General features: G+C 45.2%; 1 protein-coding gene across 12 annotated transcripts in view; it reads right to left on the bottom strand.

The window, feature by feature from the left end:
* The window catches only part of maptb (microtubule-associated protein tau b), a 45,141-nt gene extending 29,803 nt beyond the window's left edge, over positions 1-15,338 (bottom strand). For all 12 annotated transcript variants that reach the window (XM_046304957.1, XM_046304959.1, XM_046304961.1 and 9 more), the window contains exon 1: positions 15,198-15,338. The gene's annotated coding sequence lies outside the window, so the exon portion shown is untranslated. The remainder of the gene's footprint in view (positions 1-15,197) is intronic.
* Positions 15,339-16,244: the final 906 nt, after the last annotated feature.

Genomic DNA, 16,244 nt, shown 5'->3' with positions numbered 1-16,244 from the left:
TTATGCACTGTCAATCCACTGCAGTTGGTCTACCTTAGGGCTCGAACAAAGAGGTACAGGGAAAGACATGCTAAATGCGAATAGGCTCACTCAGCTACTAAAGAGGAGGGCCCAGGGCCCCACTTATCGGCTTGTTGGAGAGGTAGTCAGAAAGGAGGCATTTAACCAAAAAGCAGAAGGGAGGGAGAGAGGAGACCAAATTGGAGATATGATTTTTGATCTGAAATGCCAGATGTTAATCCTCTGTTGGGCGTCTCACAGGCGTTTTACACCTAATCATTGTCCCGCACTCACCCTCTAACAGGGCGGCAGGTAGACTAGTGGTTGGAGCGTTGGGCCAGTAACCCGAAAGGTTGCTAGATCGAATCCCCGAGCTGACAAGGTAAAGATCTGTCGTTCTGTCCCTGAACAAGGCAGTTAACCTACTGTTCCTAGGCCGTCATTGTAAATAAGAATTTGTTTGTAACTGACATGTCTAGTTAAATAAAATAATGCCAGGCCAACACACACACACATACACACTGTGTAAAGCAGGGCCAATCATCAATGGCTAGGATTTTCTATGCGCAACAGAATGGTCCTTCTGTAGCTCAGTTGGTAGAGCATGGAACTTGTAACGCCAGGGTAGTGGGTTTGATTCCCGGGACCACCCATACGTAGAATGTGCACACATGACTGTAAGTCGCTTTGGATAAAAGCGTCTGCTAAATGGCATATATTATATTATTATTATTAGAATGAACACACACTTGTCTCACATCAGTGGCTGCACTGTGATTTAAATTTGTGGGGGGGGGGGGGGAAACGATTCATCCCCATTTTCGTTTAAGGAACATGGCTAATTGTGGAGAAAATTGATGGCTACACCCTGTTTATATACTGTTGATTTGTTAGTCCGGATCTTTGTTTCCCACCCGGCCATGTTAACCAATGTCTCTATTTGTCTAGGACATAGCTTAAAAGTGGTTCAATCTCAGAGCTTTTTGTTACCGACTATCACCTAAAACCTCCCCAGTACCCCGTCCCATGTCTTCTCCCTCCCTGTCATCTCCTCTGTGGATCCTCTTTGTGTAACACTTAAAAAAGGTGCAATATTCAGAAATCGCCTGTTTGCAAAATTCACAAAAAAAAACATTTGCAAAAAAGTTTGCCGAATTTCATTCTATGTAACAAAATTCAAAAGGCACTCGCACATCTGAGCTCTTTTTTTGCAGGCGCACGGTAACAGTTGAATAAAACAAGAAAATAGAAGAAACCCGCACACCACTCTTGATAGTATCACTGTTTTATCTCTGTTTATGTGACCAAAAATATTCTGATTTATTGTACAATCTAAAATATTGTATTTTCAGCTGGTGTACAAAATCAAAAGTAAAAGACGCAAAAATGAAACTTAAGAACGGCAAGCATAGAAATAGTGCATATTGAACGGATCTATGCGTCTTAGACTTGCTTTCAATGAGAATTGCTGATCTACAACTCACATTTCTTTGTGAATTTGGTCAGGTTGCCCAGAAAGTTACATATTGCAGTTTTAAAAGGCGGGAGTGGGAGGAATAAAATGTCAGAAGGGGCTGAGTTGATTTGGAGCTCTGTCAGCCTGGAGAGCTACTCGCTGAATAGGACTTCTCTCTAACAAAACACACATAACTATATATCAGCCGACAGCCAGGGAAGGGGCTAGTGGGTGGAGCTAGAGCAGCGCTGCACTCAGAGAAAGCAAGGCAGCGTCCAAAGGAAGCCTCTCTCTCTTTCTCTCCTCTTTAATATTCATCAGCAGTCGCTGCAGCAAGCAGAGAGAATGAGAGAGGGGGGGGAAAGTCTGAGGGAGAGAGAGAGAGAGAGAGAGAGAGAGAGAGAGAGAGAGAGAGAGAGAGAGAGAGAGGGAGGCATCAGAGACGACCCAGCCCTTACCCCACTGCCTTGCCGTAAGAAAGGAATGAGAAGGCTAGAGGGAGAAAGTATTAGAGCAGCAGATAGAACACAGCAAGGACAAAGTACGCAGTGTGGGATTTAGCATAGCTCAACGATGGAGAGAACAGAACTGGGAGAGAAGGAAAGCGTCTGAGGGAGGTGGAGGGGGCGGTAAAGGGCGAGGGGAGAAACAAAACAAAAAAGATGGCGTGGGAATGGGAGTGACAGAAGAGACGACACTGACGGAGGAGAGAGAGAGAGAGAGAGAGAGAGAGAGAGAGAGAGAGAGAGAGAGAGAGAGAGAGAGAGAGAGAGAGAGACTGCTGGAGTGGGAAGGGACAAGGGGAAGGAGACTGTTGGGAGAAGGAAAGGGAAAAGAGAGAGGAGAGGTTAAAGGAGAGAGGGAAAGAGAGAGGAGAGGTTAAAGGAGAGAGGGAAAGAGAGAGGAGAGGTTAAAGGAGAGAGGGAAAGAGAGAGGAGAGGTTAAAGGAGAGAGGGAAAGAGAGAGGATGGGTTAAAGGATGGGTTAAAGAGAGGAAAGAGAGAGGATGGGTTAAAGGAGAGGAAGAGAGAGGATGGGTTAAAGGAGAGAGGGAAAGAGAGAGGATGGGTAAAGGAGAGAGGGAAAGAGAGAGGATGGGTTAAAGGAGAGAGAGGAAAGGTTAAAGGAGAGAGAAAAAGAGAGAGGAGATGTTAAAGGAGAGAGGGAAAGAGAGAGGATAGGTTAAAGGAGAGAGGGAAAGAGAGAGGATGGGTTAAAGGAGAGAGAAAAAGAGAGAGGATGGGTTAAAGGAGAGAGAGAAAGAGAGAGGATGGGTTAAAGGAGGAGGGAAAGAGAGAGGAAAGGTTAAAGAGAGGAGAGGAGAGGTTAAAGAGAGGGAAAGAGAGGATAGGTTAAAGGAGAGGGAAAGAGAGAGGATGGGTTAAAGGAGAGAGGGAAAGAGAGAGGATGGGTTAAAGGAGAGAGAGGATGGGTTAAAGGAGAGGAGAAAGAGAGAGGATGGGTTAAAGGAGAGAGGGAAAGAGAGAGGAAAGGTTAAAGGAGAGAGAGAGAGGAGAGGTTAAAGGAGAGAGGGAAAGAGAGGGAGAGGTTAAAGGAGAGAGGGAAAAGAGAGGAGAGGTTAAAGGAGAGAGAAAGAGAGAGGAGAGGTTAAAGGAGAGAGGGAAAGAGAGAGGATGGGTTAAAGGAGAGAGAGAAAGAGAGAGGATGGGTTAAAGGAGAGAGGGAAAGAGAGAGGATAGGTTAAAGGAGAGAGAGAAAGAGAGAGGATGGGTTAAAGGAGAGAGGGAAAAAGAGAGAGGATGGGTTAAAGGAGAGAGAGAAAGAGAGAGGATGGGTTAAAGGAGAGAGGGAAAGAGAGAGGAAAGGTTAAAGGAGAGAGAAAAAGAGAGAGGAGGGTTAAAGGAGAGAGGGAAAGAGAGAGGAAAGGTTAAAGAGAGGGAGAGAGGATGGGTTAAAGGAGAGAGAAAAAGAGAGAGGATGGGTTAAAGGAGAGAGAGAAAGAGAGAGGATGGGTTAAAGGAGAGAGGGAAAGAGAGAGGAAAGGTTAAAGGAGAGAGAAAAAGAGAGAGGAGAGGTTAAAGGAGAGAGGGAAAGAGAGAGGATAGGTTAAAGGAGGGAAAGAGGATGGGTTAAAGGAGAGAGAAAAAGAGAGAGGAGGATGGGTTAAAGGAGAGAGAGAAAGAGAGAGGATGGGTTAAAGGAGAGAGGGAAAGAGAGAGGAGGTTAAAGGAGAGAGGGAAAGAGAGAGGAGAGGTTAAAGGAGAGAGGGAAAGAGAGAGGAAAGGTTAAAGGAGAGAGGGAAAGAGAGAGGAAAGGTTAAAGGAGAGAGGGAAAGAGAGAGGATAGGTTAAAGGAGAGAGGGAAAGAGAGAGGATGGGTTAAAGGAGAGAGGGAAAGAGAGAGGAAAGGTTAAAGGAGAGAGGAAAGAGAGAGGATAGGTTAAAGGGAGAGGGAAAGAGAGGATGGGTTAAAGGAAGAGAGAAAGAGAGGATGGGTTAAAGGAGAGAGGGAAAGAGAGAGGAAAGGTTAAAGGAGAGAGAGAAAGAGAGAGGATGGGTTAAAGGAGAGAGGGAAAGAGAGAGGATAGGTTAAAGGAGAGAGAGAAAGAGAGAGGATGGGTTAAAGGAAGGAGAGAGGATGGGTTAAAGGAGAGAGAGAGAGAGGATGGGTTAAAGGAGAGAGGAAAGAGAGAGGAAAGGTTAAAGGAGAGAAGAAAGAGAGAGGATGGGAAAGAGAAAGAGGATGAAAGGTTAAAGGAGAGAGGGAAGAGAGAGGAGAGGTTAAAGGAGAGAGGGAAAGAGAGGAGAGGTTAAAGGAAGAGGGAAAGAGAGAGGAAAGGTTAAAAGAGAGGGAAGAGGAAAGGTTAAAGGAGAGAGAGGAAAGAGAGAGGAGAGGTTAAAGGAGAGAGGGAAAAGAGAGAGGGAAAGAGAGAGGAGGATGGGTTAAAGGAGAGAGGGAAAGAGAGAGGAAAGGTTAAAGGAGAGAGGAAAGGTTAAAGGAGAGAGGGAAAGAGAGAGGAGACGTTAAAGGAGAGGGAAAGAGAGAGGAGAGGTTAAAGGAGAGAGGGAAAGAGAGAGGAAAGGTTAAAGGAGAGAGGAAAGGTTAAAGGAGAGAGGGAAGAGAGAGGAAAGGTTAAAGGAGAGAGGGAAAGAGAGAGGAAAGGTTAAAGGAGAGAGGGAAAAAGAGAGGAAAGGTTAAAGGAGAGAGGGAAAGAGAGAGGAGAGGTTAAAGGAGAGAGGGAAAGAGAGAGGATAGGTTAAAGGAGAGAGGGAAAGAGAGAGGAGGGCGAGAGGGAAAGAGAGAGGAGAGCTTAAAGGAGAGAGGGAAAGAGAGAGGAGAGCTTAAAGGAGAGAGGGAAAGAGAGAGGATAGGTTAAAGGAGAGAGGGAAAGAGAGGAGAGAAAGGAGAGAGGGAAAGAGAGAGGAGAGCGAGAGAGAGAGAGGAGAAAGAGAGAGGAGAGCGAGAGAGAAAGAGAGAGGAGAGCGAGAGAGGAGAGCGGAAGAGAGAGGGGGAGAGGCGAAAGGGAGGGAAGGATAAGGCAGGCGCGCCTGCAAAGCCTCTGGTCCTTGCGGAAAGAAAGCTGGCGCATGCTCATACAGGGACACACACGCCCAGCCCAGTGCAGCGGCATGATACAGCAGAATCCAAAGGAGACTGAAGAAATGGAGGAACCATCCCCAGTCTTCTAATACTCAGCCTCATTCTCGCCTACATCCCCAATGTCAGATGGCAGATACAATGGTGAAATAGAGACATCTTAAAGATTAAATAGAGACATTTCTCCTCTGGTGTCGTTTCCAATGTAGATTTTTTTAAATCTCAATAGCCTAGGCCTTTTCATCTCAGATTAGGCTAGACGCAGTCTTCAGTTTTCCACTTGAATCGGTTTCAGCATATCATGTATATCCATGTGAAATTAGGCCAGAGGCAAGTACGTGGGTGAGTTGAGCATAACACATGCCATATAGGAGAATATTTAGCTGTTTCTGGGGGGGGGGGGTTCCATATGAGATGATCTTAATGATCCGATCGGGGTTTCATTAAGCAAAGCCCTTTCAAAACAAACCGTTCTCTCCCTTTACGTAACCCCAAACCCACTACACTCTTGCAAGACTACTGTTGATCCCGATTAGCGAATACTGCATGAACTGTTGCCACAGACAGCGCTTGAAATAAGCGGCTCCAGGCCGGACTGCGTTGAAAGTAGGGTACCTTTCCACTTCCTCAACAGTCCCTTTCTCCTCTGCGTGACAACAGAGTGAAGCAGAACGTGTCGACTAAGAGAAGTCCACCACAGAATTTTAAAAGAGGAAACGGGAGAGAGGGAAAACGGTTGTAGTCTGCGGCCCGGAGTGTTCGCTGCCCATCCATGCAGATCCACATAATGTCTCAAATGGGACCCTATTCCCTATACAGTGCACTATTCTTGACCAGGGCCCAAAGTCGTGCCTGTAGGGAATATGGTCCCATTTGGGACGCACAGAATGACAAGGAACGTTTTGACAAAAACAGCCGGTTCAGTCTAATCCCTATGAGAAAGACAGGAGAGTCAGAAGAATGGGCCTCGTGTGGGAACAGTGGGGTGTTTCTTTCGGATGTGGTGAACTGGGGGTTTCCTGCTTTCACTGTCCCAGAAAAGACCAGAAACAAGATCCCAGAAAGGCTACAGCCCAACGCATCCACCATGCCCTCTCCCGGGGTCCTCCTGCGGAGTGTCCCGCTCTTAACATTGTCACTGTTGTGGCTCCAGCCAGGGCTATCTTGTACTGTAGCTGTGACGTGACTCAGCACTGGACGCCTGCCCTCCTGGGATGGTCGAGAGGGCGAAGCTGCTAGGCTAAGGTTAAAACGGACCGGTTACATGTAAAACAGTTCTGTTCTGAAATTACCCCACAGCGTTACACAGTTTAGTTCACAAAAGCCTTGCATCGATTTCTCCCCAAAGAGGAAACCATAGCCTAATCTTACATTTACATTTACATTCTTCTCTTGTAATTACAAGAAAGAAGGTCATGTTCAAACAAGGTTTCTGGTGATCGGACCAAAATCCCCCAACCGTGGCTCTATTTTCAGATGCCCATTTGAAAATGTTGATGCCATTTGTGCAACTCTGGCAGGCTTTATCCTGACTCGACGAGAAGCCGGTATCGTTTGGGGATCATGAGGACGGTGGATTTTGCCCTCAGAACAGCCTCAATTATTCAGGGCATGGACTCTACAAGGTGTCTACATGCTGGCCCATGTTGACTCCAACGCTTCTCACAGTTGTGTCAAGTTGGTTGAATGTCCTTTGGGTGGTGGACCATTCTTGACCCCCCCCCCCCCCAGGAAACTGTTGAGCATGAAAAACCCAGCAGCGTTGCAGTTCTTGACACAAACCAGTGCGCCTGGCACCTACTACCCTAACCCGTTCAAAGGCACTTAAATATTCTGTCTTGCCCATTCACCCTCTGCATGGCACACATACACAATCCATGCCTCAATTGTCAAGGCTTAAAAATCCTTTAACCCATCTCCTCCCCTTCATCTACAATGATTGAAGTGGATTTAACAAGTGACATGAATAATAGCTTTCACCTGGTCAGTCTGTCATGGAAATAGAAGCTGTCCTTAATGTTTTATGCACTCAGTGTACAAGCCTAGAATGATGCTTTGTTAATGTCAGTATTGCCTTGTACCTTAAGCCTTATGCCTTAGATGTGAAGCCATTCATTTTACAAAGTTATAAAAAAATACTTGCTTTGATATTCGCTCCTCATGACCAGTCCTTGATCTTAGTCAGCTAAACACATAATACTTGACTGCACATTGTTTAACTACATTTTATGGAGTCAGATAAACATTTTAATAGGCTAATTGCTTGGTCTTATTATGAGACTCATGTGAGGTAAATATAATATGCATCTATCAAATATTACCCCACTACAACCCTGTAAGCAGTCTATGGAACATGCTGTAGATGCGCGAAAAATGCTAATATCGGTACCATGACTTGAATGGGATTTGTGCCACATATGCTAAAACGTTAGCATTTGGAAACCATGCTCGGGAAACTAAACCAAAGCATGGATTTGCTGTTATACCTTGTCCATAGACTGCTTACAGGGTAAGGAAACCAATGTGTCATTTTTGGTGGACTACCCCTTTAACTTAGGGCTAGGCAACAGACCTGCTGCGTAGGGTCGGTAGGCCTAAAAATACCCCATGAACTCAGAGCTACTGACCCTACACAGAGTGCCCACCATCCAGCACAATACTAATTTAGTCAGAGTATTCTTTTCAAAGATTCAGGAGGGGACGATGACATGCAAACCCAAAAGTAGGTTAGGTCTTGCGTCTTCAACAAGGGACAGTGTCTTAATCTGTGAGCCCTCGTGTTCTTCACTGTGGTGACAGAAGCCAAAGACGCCAGGACAGCGGAGTCAATCACCACCTTCCGGAGACACCTGAAACCCCACCTCTTTAAGGAATACCTAGGATAGCTTAAGTAATCCCTCTCACCCCACCCCCCCTAAGTTTTAGATGCACTATTGTTAAGTGACTGTCCCACTGGATGTCATTAGGTGAATGCACCAATTTGTAAGTCGCTCTGGATAAGAGCGTCTGCTAAATGACTTAAATGTAAATGTAATGTAAATGGTATTTATTTATGAGCAGTGCTGAGAGGAGAGGACATTCCAGTCATGCTGATCACGTCCCCACCAGCTGACTGACTGACATGGTTTCTCAACATTCATCCCTGCTACTAGGCCTGGCTCTATACACTCCCTCGGCTCAGGGGGTCAGGGAAAAGACATTGTCAGTCATCACCGGTGTCCTCTAGGACACACCTTCAGACCCCCCCTTCACTTTAGATCTCCAGCATGCGGGGCCCCAACATTGACTTCACTACAAACACTCTCGGATGCCAGGAACAAGCTAAACGAAGTAGATCCTGGTAGTGTGAACAACGGAAGTGGGAAAGCTTCCAAAGATATCTTCCGAGGCACTCAAGTGTTGAAAGTACAAATGGCGTAGTTCGTTCCGGCTCGGCAATTTCATTGCAAGATTAAAAAGACGCACCATCCTCTGATGCCACATTGAGGGTAAAGCAGTGCTCTTCTTCCCAGTGTTCAGGTCAGTGAAGTGCACCAGTCCTTCCTGCAGCAAAGCACCCCAAAAACATGATGCTGCCACCCCCGTGCTTCACGGTTGACGATGGTCATTATGGCCAAACAGTTCTATTTTTGTTTCATCAGACCAGAGGACATTTCTCCAAAAAGTATGATCTTTGTCCCAATGTGCAGTTGCAAACCATAGTCTGGCTTTTTTTTATGGCGGTTTTGGAGCAAGTGGCTTCTTCCTTGCGGAGCGGTCTTTCAGGTTGTCAATATAGGATTCGTTTTTACTGTGGATATACAGTTGAAGTCGGAAGTTTACATACGCCTTAGCCAAATACATTGAAACTCTGTTTTTCACAATTCCTGACATTTAATCCCAGTCAAATTCTCTGTCTTAGGTCAGTTAGGATCACCACTTTATTTTAAGAATGTGAAATGTCAGACTAATAGTAGAGAAAATTATTTTTTTCAGCTTTTATTTCTTTCATCACATTCCCAGTGGGTCAAAAGTTTACATACACTCAATTATTATTTGGTAACATTGCCTATAAATGGTTTAACTTGGGTCATCATTTTGGGTAGCCTTCCACGAGATTCCCACAATACGTTGGGTGAAGTTTGGCCCATTCCTCATGACAGAGCTGGTGTAACTGAGTCAGGTTTGTAGGCCTCCTTGCTCGCACACGTTTTTTCAGTTCTGCCCACAACATTTCTTTAGGATTAAGGTCAGGGATTTGGCATGGCCACTCCAATACCTTGACTTTGTTGTCCTTAAGCCATTTTTCCACAACTTTGGAAGTATGCTTGGTGTCATTGCCCAATTGGAAGACACATTTGCGGCCAAGCTTTAACTGATGTCTTGAGATGTTGCTTCAATATACACACATAATTTTATTTCCTCATGATGCCATCTATTTTGTGAAGTGCACCAGTTCCTCCTGCAGCAAAGCACCCCCACAACATGATGCTGCTACCCCCGTGCTTCACAGTTGGGATGGTGTTCTTCGGGCTTGCAAACCTCCCTCGTTTACCTTCAAACATAACGACAGTTCTATTTTTGTTTCATCAGACCAGAGGACATTTCTCCAAAAAGTACGATCTTTGTCCCCATGTGCAGTTGCAAACCATAGTCAGGCTAATTTATGGCGGTTTTGGAGCAATGACTTCTTCCTTGCTGAGCAGCCTTTCCGGTTATGTCAATATAGGACTCGTTTTACTGTGGATATAGATACTTTTATACCTGTTTCCTCCAGCATCTTCACAAGGTCCTTTTCTGACAATTTTTTTCTGAGATCTTGGCTGATTTCTTTTGGTTTTCCCATGATGTCAAGCAAAGAGGCACTGAGTTTGAAGGTAGGCCTTGAAATACATCCAAAGGTACACCTCCAATTGACTCAAATTATATCAATTAGCCTATCGGAAGCTTCTAAAGCCATGACATCATTTTCAGGAATTTTCCAAGCTGTTTAAAAAAGCACAGTCAACTCAATTCCCACTGGAATTGTCATACAGTGAATTACACTTAGTGACGCCAACCTAAGTGTCTATAAACTTCAACTGTAAATAAACGGATGGCTCCAGCGAGTCCATTGATATTCATAGACTCAAAGCGAACCGTCTATTTCAAGGTAGTCATCACCCCCGTCACCAAAATATAGCAGCCAAGATGCCCTGGACACACACTCTACCGTTAGGTCTAGGACACCCTCACAATGCCAGAGTCTCTAACCACTCCCCAGCGGGCAAAGCTGGTTGTAACTGCGGCATTATAACGTCACTGTAATGATACCATTGTAGCCAGTTTTGCTCGCTGGGTCTGAATCTTCTACTCAGCATGTTGACCAATAAACACACAGTGACATGTCTGCACGTTTAAGCCCAGGCTAAATCATATTTAGCTGGCCAGTCCGCGACAGGCGTGGAGTCTGCTACAGATAGATCACTTCTAGAACAAGCAACCTCTCCGTTACACAGTCAACATGTCTCTGGGTCTTGGGCTGGTAAGAAACACTGCTACCGTGCTGCGAACAGAGCAGGGCTAGATGATGCTGTTAATACATCCGACTTAAGGCTGAGAGTAACCATGAATCGGCTCAAATTAGCTCGTAAGAGTAAGATCATAGAGTTGTTTATGTTTATAGTTGAGGTTTTGGCCAGTGGGTTATGGGGATGCGTGCGCGTGTGATCTGTAGGTGTTGGTCTTTACTGACAGAGGGTCACCCATTCCATGAGTCCTGCCCGCCCCCTCCTCGGTCAGTGGATATGACCTCATTTCCACAGTCGGTCCCCGCTATTAGGAATGGATGGGATAAAGGCAGGGCTTCACCACGCTCTCGCTCCCTTTTCTCCCCCTCTCGGTCTCTAACGGCATCCATGTGGACCATGAACATTGGTCTCACACAGCAGGCGTGTCGGTGGAAGCAGGGAAAGCACCGGTTGCCTCAGAGGCCTGGCCAGGGCAGAGCAGGCTATCTATAGGCAGCTCTCTACAGCGCGGTGCTCTGTCCAGCATGACGCGAGATGAGCGAGAAAGAGCGAGCGAGAGAGCGAGAGAGAGAAGGGGGTGTGAGAGAGAGAGAGAAGGGGGAAGTGAAAGAGAGAGAGAGAGAGAGAGAGAGAGAGAGAGAGAGAGAGAGAGAGAGAGAGAGAGAGAGAGAGAGAGAGAGAGAGAGAGAGAGAGAGAGAGAGAGAGAGAGAGGGAAGTGAGAGAGAGAGAGAGAGAGAGCTGGTGCTGCCGGCTTCCTCTGGGAACCTCAGTATCTGTTGGAAACAGATGTCAAAGAAGCTCTCCGAGGACCAGTGCAAATGGACCTACAAACCGCTCATGCGTGCAGCATTAGGCTACCACTCCTCTTGAGAACCAGCCAGTCTCAAGGTTTAAAAAAACACATGAGAAACATTGACTGTGTTCCTGCCCAGTGCTGAATCGGGACCCATGGGTGTGTTAGGTCCTACTGTTAAAATGTTAATCTCCTCAATACACAAACAGGACGAGTGGTGGTGGAGAATGAATACCGTCGAGTAACATTAGGCCTAGTTCAGTATTTTTCACTCAAAACAACTAAGAGAAAATAGGCTTGGCAGCCTAACATCCCTACAGGCAGAGTCTAACCACCACTCAAAGAATCAGCATGACAACGAGCCCAAGATAATCCCAGATTAGTAGAGAGCCCGCCAAACCAAAGGAAGTTCATCTGGGCTCTGTCCGTCTCCGCAGTGCTGTGGCTCAGTGACCTTGCTACCTGCACCACCCTTACACCACAGCACACTACAGTACAGTGGAGGCTGCTGAGGGGAGGACGGCTCATTACAATGGCTGGAATGGAGCGAATGGAATGCGGTTGACACCATTCCACTTATTCCGCAGCGGTCATTACAACGAGCCTGTCCTCCCAAATGAAGGTGCCACCAACCTCCTGTGCAACAGTAGAGTATAAGTGTCCTTGAGATCTGACAGAGAGCCAGGACCAGACTTAGCATTTGCTCTGGAGATCTCCTATCTGCATGAGATGTTAGGGGAAGTCTGGATGGAAGAATTCATTAATTAGGCTAAAAGGTATCCTCAAGTATTCCAGTCAATATCATTGATAGGTTTTCATATTCCACATTAAATGTGGGCCCAAAATGCACGTAGCCTATTCTTTCTCAAACATTAGGTGAATCCAATGACTGCATAAATAAGGGCGGACCTGCTTTTCCAGTTTGTTTATAGCAGAGCACCTTAAAGTAATACTGCATTTATATGCCAAGTTGTCAGAGGCTCGCGGCGCAGAGAATCAGCGAGAGTGGCCCTCAAAGAATGCCTGGCATTCACCCTGTATCCTGTACTGCGAATGTCCCCGAGGGAAAATTGCAGCAACGTGGGATACTAATCCTATACATCATATAACAAAGTGCAAAGAGAGAGAGAGAGAGCGCAAGGGCGCAGACCGCTTTATCATGCAATCAAATTGCAAACAACGGAGATTACGCTAGTAAGAGTTGTCAACAATGACATACTTGGTAACACTGGTCATCCAATGTTCTTTAAGAATAATGGACGGGCGTGTTTGAGGGTTTATTTCACTGGTGCGAACGCTCATGTTACGTTAACAAGCCATGTCCTGTTCATCTGGCCAGCTGTTGAGTGTGAGAGACATCTGCTGGCATGGACTGCTGATGACCGCACATAGGCATGTGTACAGCTGCTTGAGGCAGGGCAGACAGAGATCCCAAATGGCGCCCTATTCCCTACAGCTGGGCTCCAGCAGCAGCGTACACTAGGCTACGCTGATGCACTCAGCATGGGTCTCCACGTCAACTCTTCGATTCATAGTGAACCCCCGAAGTGCAGAAAGTAAGGAGTGCTTTGGCTAAATATTGGACCAATGGCAATTAGTGTTGGCTAGGATCTCTTTTTCGTCATCCAATCACAATGAGGCACTCTAGTTTTGTGCATCTTGTTTATAAAGAGTTAGGTGACTGCCAATTTAGTTTAGTCTTTAACTTGAAAATGTATCCTACAAGCACTGTTACTGGGGTTATGTTGTAGAACTAGTCTTAACTGAATTATGGTCCCTGCCTCTGATCCCATTCAGTGAGGTCAAAACGGATGAGTGCAGATGTAAATTCCCTGCAGAGAACACAGAACAACAAATTACCGCCATAATTTAGGGGCATAATTGAATCATAGTATGTTGTATGAATATCATACTACACTGCAGTAGCATGTAGCCTTCAGACCAGCTCATCCAATTAGGCTTTAGACATGTTTTACAGAGCTCCCTAATTGGGCAGTCCAATCAAATTATGCATGGAATATTTGAAAACTAAACGTTTGTCAGACAGCAGAGGGCCATTTGTCACCATTTTTTGTACCAACAAAAACCTTAAAAGTATGGCTAGGAATAAGCCATTTTCCTAATTTTCTTAAATTAGGCTATATCCCAATACAATGAGAATGAAAATTAGGTCTAGTTCTCGAAGAGCTCCTCAAACAGGACAATAAGTCATTTCTACAGATGTCCAATGTATGCGATCAGGGAAGAGCAATTCTTACAGCATTCTCGGGGATACATTTACCAAGATGGGCGTGGAGGAGGAATTGGATAGGAGAGAGGAAAGCCTTTGTCCCTCCTTCGATATTCCTTTGCAATAGACTTTGTCTGTGATTTTTGACCTCGAGCAAAAATAGTCGAGGGATAATGGAGAGTGTTGATTCATCTAACAAATTGTACAGACCTACCGGCAAGTAGCGAAACCATGCATGCTCATCTCTCACTGCCACTCACAGCACAATGACAAATTGCGGAGGGCAGAGCGAGAAAGAGGTGTGTCCGCAACAGAAAAAGCCCCGACCAAAAAACGCCATCATCTTATGGCCCAATTTGACAAGAATAGACCGCAACATGAAAATGACAAGGGTGCTGAATAATATCGAAATAGTATGAACAACAGTTAATCGATTCGACAGTGAATCGATTTGTTTCAGACAAAGCAGCACATGGCAAGGGCTCGCGGAATGCATCTCCTCGCAAATTAGATTGGACTTTGAGGCAAGATGAAGACGTTTACATTTCCTAACAAAATGGATTTTTGTTTTTAAATACCCGGCCTACTACTTGATTACAAAGTTGAAATGGCAGTCATTGGGATCGCATGCATCCCTGGAAAGGGAGGTGTGGCAGACCAAACCATTACAAAGCATTCCTAACATATGAATAATTAACAGTTAGCTAATTAGTAATAAGCAGGTGAAATAACATTAATTTGACAGTCTACTTTTGGTTGTCTATAGTGGACAACAAGTAACTACAGTCAGGCAAGCCACTGACCATAAATGGCCCGATGATAAGGTGTAGCCACCAGCCAACATCAGCACCATTGTCCGCGGAAAGCACCGCTGCGAAAATCCAATTTCATAGGATCCAGATGCACAACAAAATCGAACTGACACACAAGTGTTGATGTAGCTATAAAACGTTTGCTACGGTCTGTACATGGATCAAAGCAGAAATACTATATCAGGCAAAAAAAACTATCCTGTAAGGGCCACTGTGTGATTTCTTGTTTCAGATCTCAAGCAAGACACGCTATCCAAAGTAAAGACAGGCCTCAAGTAAGGCAAAATAGAAGGGCACTACCATCTTAAAATCATAGTTTAAATCTGTGGCCATAATGATTGACTAGATAGATAGTTAACGCTAAGCTAATTACTTTGATAGCTCGATAGCTCATTTGTAGCTTGCTAACTAAATTACACCCCGTGGCTACATTCATTAGCTAGCTTAGCATCAGTTCACACATCATGACAGCTGTCATATCTCAATCACTAAAGTTAAAAGTCTAAATATATAACAAACTACAAAGTGCATATTTATTGACAAATCAAGTGAGCTACTTTTGATCCAATTGTCCACATGGCTTGTTTGGGGCTCGTGCCTGTTGTGATGAAGCAGCTAGCGAAAGCAAGACAGTACCCAGGCCCAACTTCTCCTCACACCCAGACCTAGGCAACGGAAAAAAAGATTCGCTCGGTGCCTCAAAGCTAAATGACAAGCATGAATGGCGCTTTTGTTTTGCCCCGGAAAAAAAAAACGGAAACTGCTCGAATTCTTAATCAATCCGAAGACACCTAGGAGAAATGTCTTGCAGAATGTACTGGGTTTGCTATAAATAGATAAGGCGTCTTTCTCTCTTACCTGTGTGGCAGACAGTTATTGTCTCTCCAGCTGCAGTCACTCAGTGGCCACCCGACAGAGAAGAGTAGTTGTCGCTAGGCGGCCTGAAGGGGAGGAGGGCGCCAGAGTACAGACAGCGATTGTTCTGAAATTTCTTCCTGAGCGTTCTGCACTAGAATGCATGGAGTTAAAGGGGTTTGTGTGTAGGCCTACACTGATCTCAGCGGAGGCTGGTAGGAGGACCTATAGGAGGACGGGCTCATTTTAATGGATTGATGTGTTTGACCCCTTTCCATTTATTCAATTCCAACCATTACAACGAGCCCGTCCTCCTACAGCTCCTCCCACCAGCCTCCTCTATTGATAAAATAGTGTTAGATGATGATATTAAAACTAGTTTAGCTGATATGAACAAATTGCAGGGCTTTTATAATGCTAACCCAAACGAATGGCACAATGGGAGACCTACCTTGTTAAGTAGCCTTCTGCCCTATGTAATAGGTGACAGACACAATTTTTACCAATGACCTTTTGTTATTTTCTCACGTTAAAACAAAGTCTCACCTAATCTAATATATTTGAATTTCCATTCCTCTCGGCCTGGTTTAGTGTCAATTTACCAATAATTATGTGGTCCTTCTGTAGCTCAGTTGGTAGAGCATGGCGCTTGTAACGCCAGGGTAGTGGGTTTGATCCCCGGGACCACCCATACGTAGAATGTATGCACACATGACTGTAAGTCGCTTTGGATAAAAGTGTCTGCTAAATGGCATATATCATTATATCATAAGAATTACTGGAAGACCTGCTTAGAGGGATCTGGAGTGGCAATACCCTTCTTGCCCTAAAACCTGTGGGTGGGGTATAGCAAGGGAAGCACTGTGCTTGCCACTGTTAGTGACCTGTACACATCTATAGGTCTGGCCTTCTACTCTGGCAGACTGACTGATCTAACACTCCTCCATACTAAACCAACCATAGATGGCAGTAATTGGTTACAATTGTGTAATTATGTGTAACTAGACTACACTTACAGTGAGTGGGATATCATTTGTTTCCTTAACCTGT

The sequence above is a fragment of the Oncorhynchus gorbuscha genome, linkage group LG16, assembly GCF_021184085.1.
Source record: "Oncorhynchus gorbuscha isolate QuinsamMale2020 ecotype Even-year linkage group LG16, OgorEven_v1.0, whole genome shotgun sequence".
Taxonomy (NCBI): Eukaryota; Metazoa; Chordata; class Actinopteri; order Salmoniformes; family Salmonidae; genus Oncorhynchus; species Oncorhynchus gorbuscha.
This window is presented reverse-complemented; position numbering and strand designations above follow the sequence as displayed.